This window comes from Cervus elaphus, chromosome 9, assembly GCF_910594005.1.
Source record: "Cervus elaphus chromosome 9, mCerEla1.1, whole genome shotgun sequence".
Taxonomy (NCBI): Eukaryota; Metazoa; Chordata; class Mammalia; order Artiodactyla; family Cervidae; genus Cervus; species Cervus elaphus.
Window position 1 is genome coordinate 2,942,178 of NC_057823.1, and position 12,291 is coordinate 2,954,468.

The following is a 12,291-nucleotide window of genomic DNA, read 5'->3' on the forward strand; positions in this document are numbered from 1 at the left end:
TCAGGGGATTCAGACATCCTTTCGTCTTCGGAGATGCAAGACGAGCCTGCATTCAAGTCACTGCAGGGATATCCGGCCTTATTTCGAGTCAGGGCATCGTGGTGACCATTCCACTTGTGGCCGCAAACTCAGGGTCCCTCTCACATACCTAGAGCTGAGAGAAGCCTCCTCTTGAGGTGCTTGTGGTAAGGTGGTATTCCTCTGGAGTTGAAGCCAGGGACTAACCTCTCATCTCGAGTTGATTTTTGGTCCACGGAGCTCTTTCGTGTGGCTACAGTGACCTCAGGATCCCTCTAGCCTTGAAACACTGTTCTTGGGGTTTCTCTGGAGTGCCATCAAGGAAATCAAGGCTCCTTTCATGTTTAATGTCCAATACGGAATTGCTTTGAATGCAGTGCAGGGGAATCGGGCCTCATCTTGCGGCGAGGGGGAAGTCTCATGGTTTTTCTCGAGTTGCGGCGGGAACCTGGGGTATATTCTCGAGTTACATGGGGATGGCGCTTCCACCCACGTGTTTGTTCAGCGACGTCAGGACTCCTGCCTAGTTGCGAGGGACAACTCGGGATTCTCCTCGAGGCTTGGCAGGGCAATTGGGACACCTCTCCAGCTGAGGCGGGAGACCAAGGGTCCCTTTCCACGTGCCACAGGAATCCTGGGACTCCTATCAAGTTTCACGAGGAGTCAGGCATCGTCTCCTTTGGAGGCACTGATCTCCGCGAACCTCTGGAGTTTTGAAAGGATGTGAGGCCCCCGGTCGCGATGAGGTGGGGAACTAGGTCTTTCTCTGTGGTCTCCACAGGGGATTCAGACATCATTTCTTCTTCGGAGATGCAAGACGAGCCTGCATTCAAGTCACTGCAGGGATATCCGGCCTTATTTCGAGTCACGGCATCGCGGTGTCCATTCCACTTGTGGCCGCAAACTCAGGGTCCCTCTCACATACCTAGAGCTGAGAGAAGCCTCCTCTTGAGGTGCTTGTGGTAAGGTGGTATTCCTCTGGAGTCGAAGCCAGGGAAGAACCTCTCATCTCGAGTTGATTTTTGGTCCACGGAGCTCTTTCGTGTTGCTACAGTGACCTCAGGATCCCTCTAGCCTTGAAACAGTGTTCTTGGGGTTTCTCTGGAGTGCCATCAAGGAAATCAAGGCTCCTTTCATGTGTGATGTGCAACACGGAATTGCTCTGCACGCAGTTCAGGGGAATCGGGCCTCATCTCGCGGCGAGGGGGAAGTCTCATGGTTTTTCTCGAGTTGAGGCGGGAACCTAGGGTATATTCTCGAGTTACGATGGGAATGGCCCTTCCACACACGTGTTTGTTCAACGATGTCAGGACTCCTGCCTAGTTGGGAGGGACAACTCGGGATTCTCCTCGAGGCTTGGCAGGGCAATTGGGAAGCCTCTTCAGCTGAGGCGGGAGACCAAGTGTCCCTTTCCACGTGCCACAGGAATCCTGGGACTCATATCAAGTTTCACGAGGAGTCAGGCATCGTCTCCTTTGGAGGCACTGATCTCCGCGTACCTCTGGAATTTTCAAAGGATGTGAGGCCTCCGGTCACGATGAGGTGGGGAACTAGGTCTTTCTCTGTGGTCTACTCAGGGGATTCAGACATCCTTTCGTCTTCGGAGATGCAAGACGAGCCTGCATTCAAGTCACTGCAGGGATATCCGGCCTTATTTCGAGTCAGGGCATCGCGGTGACCATTCCACTTGTGGTCGCAAACTCAGGGTCCCTCTCACATACCTAGAGCTGAGAGAAGCCTCCTCTTGAGGTGCTTGTGGTAAGGTGGTATTCCTCTGGAGTCGAAGCCAGGGACTAACCTCTCATCTCGAGTTGATTTTTGGTCCACGGAGCTCTTTCTTGTTGCTACAGTGACCTCAGGATCCCACTAGCCTTGAAACAGTGTTCTTGGGGTTTCTCTGGAGTGCCATCAAGGAAATCAAGGCTCCTTTCATGTTTGATGTGCAATACGAAATTGCTTTGAATGCAGTGCAGGGGAATCGGGCCTCATCTTGCGGCGAGGGGGAAGTCTCATGGTTTTTCTCGAGTTGCGGCGGGAACCTGGGGTATATTCTCGAGTTACGACGGGGATGGCCCTTCCACCCACGTGTTTCTTCAGCGACGTCAGGACTCCTGCCTAGTTGCGAGGGACAACTCGGGATTCTCCTCGAGGCTGGCAGGTCAATTGGGACGCCTCTCCAGCTGAGGCGGGAGACCAAGGGTCCCTTTCCACGTGCCACAGGAATCCTGGGACTCCTATCAAGTTTCACGAGGAGTCAGGCATCGTCTCCTTTGGAAGCACTGATTTCATTGTACCTCTGAAATTTTCAAAATATGTGAGGCCTCCGGTCGCGATGACGTGGGGAACTAGGTCTTTCTCTGTGGTCTCCACAGGGGATTCAGACATCCTTTTGTCTTCGGAGATGCAAGACGAGCCTGCATTCAAGTCACTGCAGGGATATCCGGCCTTATTTCGAGTCAGGGCATCGCGGTGTCCATTCCACTTGAGGCCGCAAACTCAGGGTCCCTCTCACATACCTAGAGCTGAGAGAAGCCTCCTCTTGAGGTGCTTGTGGTAAGGTGGTATTCCTCTGGAGTCGAAGCCAGGGACTACCCTCTTATCTCGAGTGGATTTTTGGTCCACAGAGCTCTTTCGTGTTGCTACAGTGACCTCAGGATCCCTCTAGCCTTGAAATAGTGTTCTTGGGGTTTCTCTGGAGTGCCATCAAGGAAATCAAGGCTCCTTTCATGTGTGATGTGCAGCACGGAATTGCTCTTCACGCACTGCAGGGGAATCTGGCCTCATCTCGCGGCGAAGGAGACGTCTCATGGTTTTTCTCGAGTTGCGGCGGGAACCTGGGGTATATTCTCGAGTTACGACGGGGATGGCCCTTCCACCCACGTGTTTGTTCAGCGACGTCAGGACTCCTGCCTAGTTGCGAGGGACAACTCGGGATTCTCCTCGAGGCTGGCAGGGCAATTGAGACGCCTCTCCAGCTTAGTCGGGAGACCAAGGGTCCCTTTCCACGTGCCACAGGAATCCTGGGACTCCTATCAAGTTTCACGAGGAGTCAGGCATCGTCTCCTTTGGAGGCACTGATCTCAGTCTACCTCTGGAATTTTCAAAGTATGTGAAGCCTCCGGTCGCGATGAGGTGGGGAACTAGGTCTTTCTCTGTGGTCTCCACAGGGGATTCAGACATCCTTTCGTCTTGGTAAATGCAAGACGAGCCTGCATTCAAGTCACTGCAGGGATATCCGGCCTTATTTCGAGTCAGGGCATGGCGGTGTCCATTCCACTTGAGGCCGCAAACTCAGGGTCCCTCACACATACCTAGAGCTGAGAGAAGCCTCCTCTTGAGGTGCTTGTGGCAAGGTGGTTTCCTCTGGAGTCGAAGCCAGGGACTAACCTCTCATCTCGAGTTGATTTTTGGTCCATGGAGCTCTTTCGTGTAGCTACAATGACCTCAGGATCCCTCTATCCTTGAAACAGTGTTCTTGGGGTTTCTCTGGAGTGCCATCAAGGAAATCAAGGCTCCTTTCATGTGTGATGTGCAACACGGAATTGCTCTGCACGCAGTGCAGGGGAATCGGGCCTCATCTCGCGGCGAGGGGGAAGTCTCATGGTTTTTCTCGAGTTGCGGCGGGAACCTGGGGTATATTCTCGAGTTACGACGGGGATGGCCCTTCCACACACGTGTTTTTACAGCGACGGCAGGACTCCTGCCTAGTTGCGAGGGACAACTCGGGATTCTCCTCGAGGCTTGGCAGGGCAATTGGGACGCCTCTCCAGCTGAGGCGGGAGACCAAGGGTCCCTTTCCACGTGCCACAGGAATCCTGGGACTCCTATCAAGTTTCACGAGAGGTCAGGCATCGTCTCCCTTGGAGGCACTGATCTCCGCCTACGTCTGGAGTTTTCAAAGGAAGTGAGACCTCCGGACGCGATGAGATGGGGAACTAGGCCTTTCTCTGTGGTCTCCACAGGGGATTCAGACATCCTTTCGTCTTGGGAGATGCAAGACGAGCCTGCATTCAAGTCACTGCAGGGATATCCGGCCTTATTTCGAGTCAGGGCATCGCGGTGTCCATTCCACTTGAGGCCGCAAACTCAGGGTCCCTCTCACACACCTAGAGCTGAGAGAAGCCCCCTCTTGAGGTGCTTGTGGTAAGGTGGTATTCCTCTGGAGTTGAAGCCAGAGACTAACCTCTCATCTCGAGTTGATTTTTGGTCCACGGAGCTAATTCGTGTAGGTACAGTGACCTCAGGATCCCTCTAGCCTTGAAACAGTGCTCTTGGGGTTTCTTTGGAGTGCCATCAAGGAAATCAAGGCTCCTTTCATGTGTGATGTGCAACACGAAATTGCTCTGCACGCAGTGCAGGGGAATTGGGCCTCATCTCGCGGCGATTGGGAAGTCTCATGGGTTTTCTCGAGTTGCGGCGGGAACCTGGGGTATATTCTCGAGTTACGACGGGGATGGCCCTTCCACACACGTGTTTGTTCAGCGACGGCATTACTCCTGCCTAGTTGCGAGGGAAAACTCGGGATTCTCCTCGAGGCTTGGCAGGGCAATTGGGACGCCTCTCCAGCTGAGGCGGGAAACCAAGGGTCCCTTTCCACGTGCCACAGGAATCCTGGGACTCCTATCAAGTTTCACGAGGAGTCAGGCATCGTCTTCCTTGGAGACACTGATATCCGCATACGTCTGGAGTTTTCAAAGGAAGTGAGGCCTCCGGACGCGATGAGGTGGGGAACTAGGTCTTTCTCTGTAGTCTCCACAGGGGATTCAGACATCCTTTCGTCTTGGGAGATGCAAGACGAGCCTGCATTCAAGTCACTGCAGGGATATCCGGCCTTATTTCGCGTCAGGGCATCGCAGTGTCCATTCCACTTGAGGCTGCAAACTCAGGGTCCCTCTCACATACATAGAGCTGAGAGAAGCCTCCTCTTGAGGTGCTTGTGGTAAGGTGTTATTCCTCTGGTGTCGAAGCCAGGGACTAACCTCTCATCTCGAGTTGATTTTTGGTCCACAGAGCTCTTTGTTGTTGCTACAGTGACCTCAGGATCCCTCTAGCCTTGAAACAGTGTTCTTGGGGTTTCTCTGGAGTGCCATCAAGGAAATCAAGGCTCTTTTCATGTTTGATGTGCAATACGGAATTGCTTTGAATGCAGTGCAGGAGAATCGGGCCTCATCTTGCGGCGAGGGGGAAGTCTCATGGTTTTTCTCGAGTTGCGGCGGGAACCTGGGGTATATTCTCGAGTTACGACGGGGATGGCCCTTCCACCCACGTGTTTGTTCAGCGACGTCAGGACTCCTGCCTAGTTGCGAGGGACAACTCGGGATTCTCCTCGAGGCTGGCAGGGCAATTGAGACGCCTCTCCAGCTTAGTCGGGAGACCAAGGGTCCCTTTCCACGTGCCACAGGAATCCTGGGACTCCTATCAAGTTTCACGAGGAGTCAGGCATCGTCTCCTTTGGAGGCACTGATCTCAGTCTACCTCTGGAATTTTCAAAGTATGTGAGGCCTCCGGTTGCCATGAAGTGGGGAACAAGGTCTTTCTCTGTGGTCTCCACAGGGGATTCAGACATCCTTTCATCTTGGGAGATGCAAGACGAGCCTGCATTCAAGTCACTGCAGGGATATCCGGCCTTATTTCGCGTCAGGGCATCGCAGTGTCCATTCCACTTGTGGCTGCAAACTCAGGGTCCCTCTCACATACCTAGAGCTGAGAGAAGCCTCCTCTTGAAGTGCTTGTGGTAAGGTGGTATTCCTCTGGAGTCGAAGCCAGGGACTAACCTCTCATCTCGAGTTGATTTTTGGTCCACGGAGCTCTTTCGTGTTGCTACAGTGACCTCAGGATCCCTCTATCCTTGAAACAGTGTTCTTGGGGTTTCTCTGGAGTGCCATCAAGGAAATCAAGGCTTCTTTCATGTGTGATGTGCAACACGGAATTGTTCTGCACGCAGTGCAGGGGAATCGGGCCTCATCTCGCGGCGAGGGGGAAGTTTCATTGTTTTTCTCGAGTTGCGGCGGGAACCTGGGGTATATTCTCGAGTTACGACGGGGATGGCCCTTCCACACACGTGTTTGTCAGCGACGGCAGGACTCCTGCCTAGTTGGGAGGGACAACTAGGGATTCTCCTCGAGGCTTGGCAGGGCAATTGGGACGCCTCTCCAGCTGAGGCGGGAGACCAAGGGTCCCTTTCCACGTGCCACAGGAATCCTGGGACTCCTATCAAGTTTCACGAGGAGTCAGGCATCGTCTCCCTTGGCGGCACTGATCTCCGCGTACGTCTGGAGTTTTCAAAGGAAGTGAGGCCTCCGGACGCGATGAGGTGGGGAACTAGGTCTTTCTCTGTGGTCTCCACAGGGGATTCAGATATCCTTTCGTCTTCGGAGATGCAAGACGAGCCTGCATTCAAGTCACTGCAGGGATATCCGGCCTTATTTCGCGTCAGGGCATCGCAGTGTCCATTCCACTTAAGGCTGCAAACTCAGGGTCCCTCTCACATACCTAGAGCTGAGAGAAGCCTCCTCTTGAGGTGCTTGTGGTAAGGTGGTATTCCTCTGGCGTCGAAGCCAGGGACTAACCTCTCATCTCGAGTTGATTTTTGGTCCATGGAGCTCTTTCGTGTTGCTACAGTGACCTCAGGATCCCTCTAGCCTTGAAACAGTGTTCTTGGGGTTTCTCTGGAGTGCCATCAAGGAAATCAAGGCTTCTTTCATGTTTGATGTGCAACACGGAATTGCTCTGCATGCAGTGCAGGGGAATCGGGCCTCATCTCACGGCGAGGGGGAAGTCTCATGGTTTTTCTCGAGTTGCGGCGAGAACCTGGGGTAAATTCTCGAGTTACGACGGGGATGGCCCTTCCACCCACGTGTTTCTTCAGCGACGTCAGGACTCCTCCCTAGTTGCGAGGGACAACTCGGGATTCTCCTCGAGGCTTGGCAGGGCAATTGGAACGTCTCTCCAGCTGAGGCGGGAGACCAAAAGTCCCTTTCCACGTGCCACAGGAATCCTGGGACTCCTATCAAGTTTCACGAGGAGTCAGGCATCGTCTCCTTTGGAGGCACTGATCCTCGCGTACTTCTGGAGTTTTCAAAGGATGTGAGGCCTCCGGTCACGATGAGGTGGGGAACTAGGTCTTTCTCTGTGGTCTCCGCAGGCGATTCAGACATCATTTCGTCTTCGGAGATGCAAGACGAGCCTGCATTCAAGTCACTGCAGGGATATCCGGCCTTATTTCGAGTCAGGGCATCGCGGTGTGCATTCCACTTGAGGCCGCAAACTCAGGGTCCCTCTCACATACCAAGAGCTGAGAGAAGCCCCCTCTTGAGGTGCTTGTGGTAAGGTGGTATTGCTCTGGAGTTGAAGCCAGGGACTAACCTCTCATCTCGAGTTGATTTTTGGTCCACGGAGCTATTTCGTGTAGCTACAGTGACCTCAGGATCCTTCCAGCCTTGAAACAGTGTTCTTGGGGTTTCTCTGGTGTGCCATCAAGGAAATCAAGGCTCCTTTCATCTGTGATGTGCAACACGGAATTGCTCTGCATGCAGTGCAGGGGAATCGGGCCTCATCTCGCGGCGAGGGGGAATTTTCATGGTTTTTCTCGAGTTGCGGCGGGAACCTGGGGTATATTCTCGACTTACGACGGGGATGGCCCTTCCACCCACGTGTTTGTTCAGCGACGTCAGGACTCCTGCCTAGTTGCGAGGGAAAACTCGGGATTCTCCTCGAGGCTTGGCAGGGCATTTGGGACGCCTCTCCAGCTGAGGCGGGAGACCAAGGGTCCCTTTCCACGTGCCACAGGAATCCTGGGACTCCTATCAAGTTTCACGAGGAGTCAGGCATCGTCTCCTTTGGAGGCACTGATCTCCGCGTACCTCTGGAGTTTTCAAAGGATGTGAAACCTCCGGTCGCGATGAGGTGGGGAACTAGGTCTTTCTCTGTGGTCTCCACAGGAGATTCAAACATCCTTTCGTCTTGGGAGATGCAAGACGAGCCTGCATTCAAGTCACTGCAGGGATATCCGGCCTTATTTCGAGTCAGGGCATCGCGATGTCCATTCAACTTGAGGCCACAAACTCAGGGTCCCTCTCACATACCTAGAGCTGAGAGAAGCCTCCTCTTGAGGTGGTTGTGGTAAGGTGGTATTCCTCTGGAGTTGAAGCCAGGGACTAACCTCTCATCTCCAGTTGATCTGTGGTCCACGGAGCTCTTTTGTGTTGCTACAGTGACCTCAGGATGCCTCTAGCCTTGAAACAGTGTTCTTGGGGTTTCTCTGGAGTGCCATCAAGGAAATCAAGGCTTCTTTCATGTGTGATTTGCAACACGGAATTGCTCTGCAGACAGTGCAGGGGAATCGGGCCTCATCTCACGGCGAGGGGGAAGTCTCATGGTTTTTCTCGAGTTGCGGCGGGAACCTGGGGTATATTCTCGAGTTACGACGGGGATGGCCCTTCCACCCACGTGTTTGTTCAGCGACGGCAGGACTCCTGCCTAGTTGCGAGGGAAATCTCGGGATTCTCCTCGAGGCTTGGTAGGGCAATTGGGACGCCTCTCCAGCTGAGGCGGAAGACCAAGGGTCCCTTTCCACGTGCCACAGGAATCCTGGGACTCCTATCAAGTTTCATGAGGAGTCAGGCATCGTCTCCCTTGGAGGCACTGATCTCCGCGTACGTCTGGAGTTTTCAAAGGATGTGAGGCCTCCGGTCGCGATGAGGTGGGGAACTAGGTCTTTCTCTGTGGTCTCCACAGGGGCTTCAGACATCCTTTCGTCTTGGGAGATGCAAGACGAGCCGGCATTCAAGGCACTGCAGGGATATCCGGCGTTATTTCGCGTCAGGGCATCGCAGTGTCCATTCCACTTGTTGCCGCAAACTCAGTGTCTCTCTCACATACCTAGAGCTGAGAGAAGCCCCCTCTTGAGGTGCTTGTGGTAAGGTGGTATTCCTCTGGAGTTGAAGCCAATGACTAACCTCTCATCTGGAGTTGATTTTTGGTCCACGGAGCTCTTTCGTGTTGCTACAGTGACCTCAGGATCCCTCTAGCCTTGAAACACTGTTCTTGGGGTTTCTCTGGAGTGCCATCAAGGAAATCAAGGCTCCCCTCATGTTTAATGTGCAATACGGAATTGCTTTGAATGCAGTGCAGGGGAATCGGGCCTCATCTTGCGGCGAGGGGGAAGTCTCATGGTTTTTCTCGAGTTGCGGCGGGAACCTGGGGTATATTCTCGAGTTACGACGGGGATGGCCCTTCCACCCACGTGTTTGTTCAGCGACTTCAGGACTCCTGCCTAGTTGCTAGGGACAACTCGGAATTCTACTCGAGACTTGGCAGGGCAATTGGGACGCCTCTCCAGCTGAGGCGGGAGACCAACGGTCCCTTTCCACGTACCACAGGAATCCTGGGACTCCTATCAAGTTTCACGAGGAGTCAGGCATCGTCTCCTTTGGAGGCACTGATCTCAGTGTACCTCTGGAATTTTCAAAGTATGTGAGGCCTCCGGTCGCGATGAGGTGGGGAACTAGGTCTTTCTCTGTGGTCTCCACAGGGGATTCAGACATCCTTTCGTCTTGGGAGATGCAAGACGAGCCTGCATTCAAGTCACTGCAGGGATATCCGGCTTTATTTCGAGTCAGGGCATCGCGGTGTCCATTCCACTTGAGGCCGCAAACTCAGGGTCCCTCTCACATACCTAGAGCTGAGAGAAGCCTCCTCTTGAGGTGCTTGTGGTAAGGTGGTATTCCTCTGGAGTCGAAACCAGGGACTACCCTCTTATCTCGAGTTGATTTTTGGTCCACAGAGCTCTTTCGTGTTGCTACAGTGACCTCAGGATCCCTCTAGCCTTGAAACAGTGTTCTTGGGGTTTCTCTGGAGTGCCATCAAGGAAATCAAGGCTCCTTTCATGTGTGATGTGCAACACGGAATTGCTCTACAGGCAATGCAGGGAAATCGGTCCTCATCTCACGGCGAGGGGGAAGTCTCATGGTTTTTCTCGATTGCGGCGGGAACCTGGGGTATATTCTCGAGTTACGACGGGAATGGCCCTTCCACCCACGTGTTTGTTCAGCGACGTCAGGACTCCTGCCTAGTTGCGAGGGACAACTCGGGATTCTACTCGAGACTTGGCAGGGCAATTGGGACACCTCTCCAGCTGAGGCGGGAGACCAAGGGTCCCTTTCCACGTGCCACAGGAATCCTGGGACTCCTATCAAGTTTCACGAGGAGTCAGGCATCGTCTCCTTTGGAGGCACTGATCTCCGCGTACCTTTCGAGTTTTCAAAGGATGTGAGGCCTCCGGTCGCGATGAGGTGGGGAACTAGGTCTTTCTCTGTGGTCTCCACAGGGGATTCAGACATCCTTTCGTCTTGGGAGATGCAGGACGAGCCTGCATTCAAGTCACTGCAGGGATATCCGGCCTTATTTCGCGTCAGGGCATCGCAGTGTCCATTCCACTTGTGGCTGCAAACTCAGGGTCCCTCTCACATACCTAGAGCTGAGAGAAGCCTCCTCTTGAAGTGCTTGTGGTAAGGTGGTATTCCTCTGGAGTCGAAGCCAGGGACTAACCTCTCATCTCGAGTTGATTTTTGGTCCACGGAGCTCTTTCGTGTTGCTACAGTGACCTCAGGATCCCTCTATCCTTGAAACAGTGTTCTTGGGGTTTCTCTGGAGTGCCATCAAGGAAATCAAGGCTTCTTTCATGTGTGATGTGCAACACGGAATTGTTCTGCACGCAGTGCAGGGGAATCGGGCCTCATCTCGCGGCGAGGGGGAAGTTTCATTGTTTTTCTCGAGTTGCGGCGGGAACCTGGGGTATATTCTCGAGTTACGACGGGGATGGCCCTTCCACACACGTGTTTGTTCAGCGACGGCAGGACTCCTGCCTAGTTGGGAGGGACAACTAGGGATTCTCCTCGAGGCTTGGCCGGGCAATTGGGACGCCTCTCCAGCTGAGGCGGGAGACCAAGGGTCCCTTTCCACGTGCCACAGGAATCCTGGGACTCCTATCAAGTTTCACGAGGAGTCAGGCATCGTCTCCCTTGGCGGCACTGATCTCCGCGTACGTCTGGAGTTTTCAAAGGAAGTGAGGCCTCCGGACGCGATGAGGTGGGGAACTAGGTCTTTCTCTGTGGTCTCCACAGGGGATTCAGATATCCTTTCGTCTTCGGAGATGCAAGACGAGCCTGCATTCAAGTCACTGCAGGGATATCCGGCCTTATTTCGCGTCAGGGCATCGCAGTGTCCATTCCACTTAAGGCTGCAAACTCAGGGTCCCTCTCACATACCTAGAGCTGAGAGAAGCCTCCTCTTGAATTGCTTGTGGTAAGGTGGTATTCCTCTGGCGTCGAAGCCAGGGACTAACCTCTCATCTCGAGTTGATTTTTGGTCCACGGAGCTCTTTCGTGTTGCTACAGTGACCTCAGGATCCCTCTAGCCTTGAAACAGTGTTCTTGGGGTTTCTCTGGAGTGCCATCAAGGAAATCAAGGCTTCTTTCATGTTTGATGTGCAACACGGAATTGCTCTGCATGCAGTGCAGGGGAATCGGGCCTCATCTCACGGCGAGGGGGAAGTCTCATGGTTTTTCTCGAGTTGCGGCGAGAACCTGGGGTAAATTCTCGAGTTACGACGGGGATGGCCCTTCCACCCACGTGTTTCTTCAGCGACGTCAGGACTCCTCCCTAGTTGCGAGGGACAACTCGGGATTCTCCTCGAGGCTTGGCAGGGCAATTGGAACGTCTCTCCAGCTGAGGCGGGAGACCAAAAGTCCCTTTCCACGTGCCACAGGAATCCTGGGACTCCTATCAAGTTTCACGAGGAGTCAGGCATCGTCTCCTTTGGAGGCACTGATCCTCGCGTACTTCTGGAGTTTTCAAAGGATGTGAGGCCTCCGGTCACGATGAGGTGGGGAACTAGGTCTTTCTCTGTGGTCTCCGCAGGCGATTCAGACATCATTTCGTCTTCGGAGATGCAAGACGAGCCTGCATTCAAGTCACTGCAGGGATATCCGGCCTTATTTCGAGTCAGGGCATCGCGGTGTGCATTCCACTTGAGGCCGCAAACTCAGGGTCCCTCTCACATACCAAGAGCTGAGAGAAGCCCCCTCTTGAGGTGCTTGTGGTAAGGTGGTATTGCTCTGGAGTTGAAGCCAGGGACTAACCTCTCATCTCGAGTTGATTTTTGGTCCACGGAGCTATTTCGTGTAGCTACAGTGACCTCAGGATCCTTCCAGCCTTGAAACAGTGTTCTTGGGGTTTCTCTGGTGTGCCATCAAGGAAATCAAGGCTCCTTTC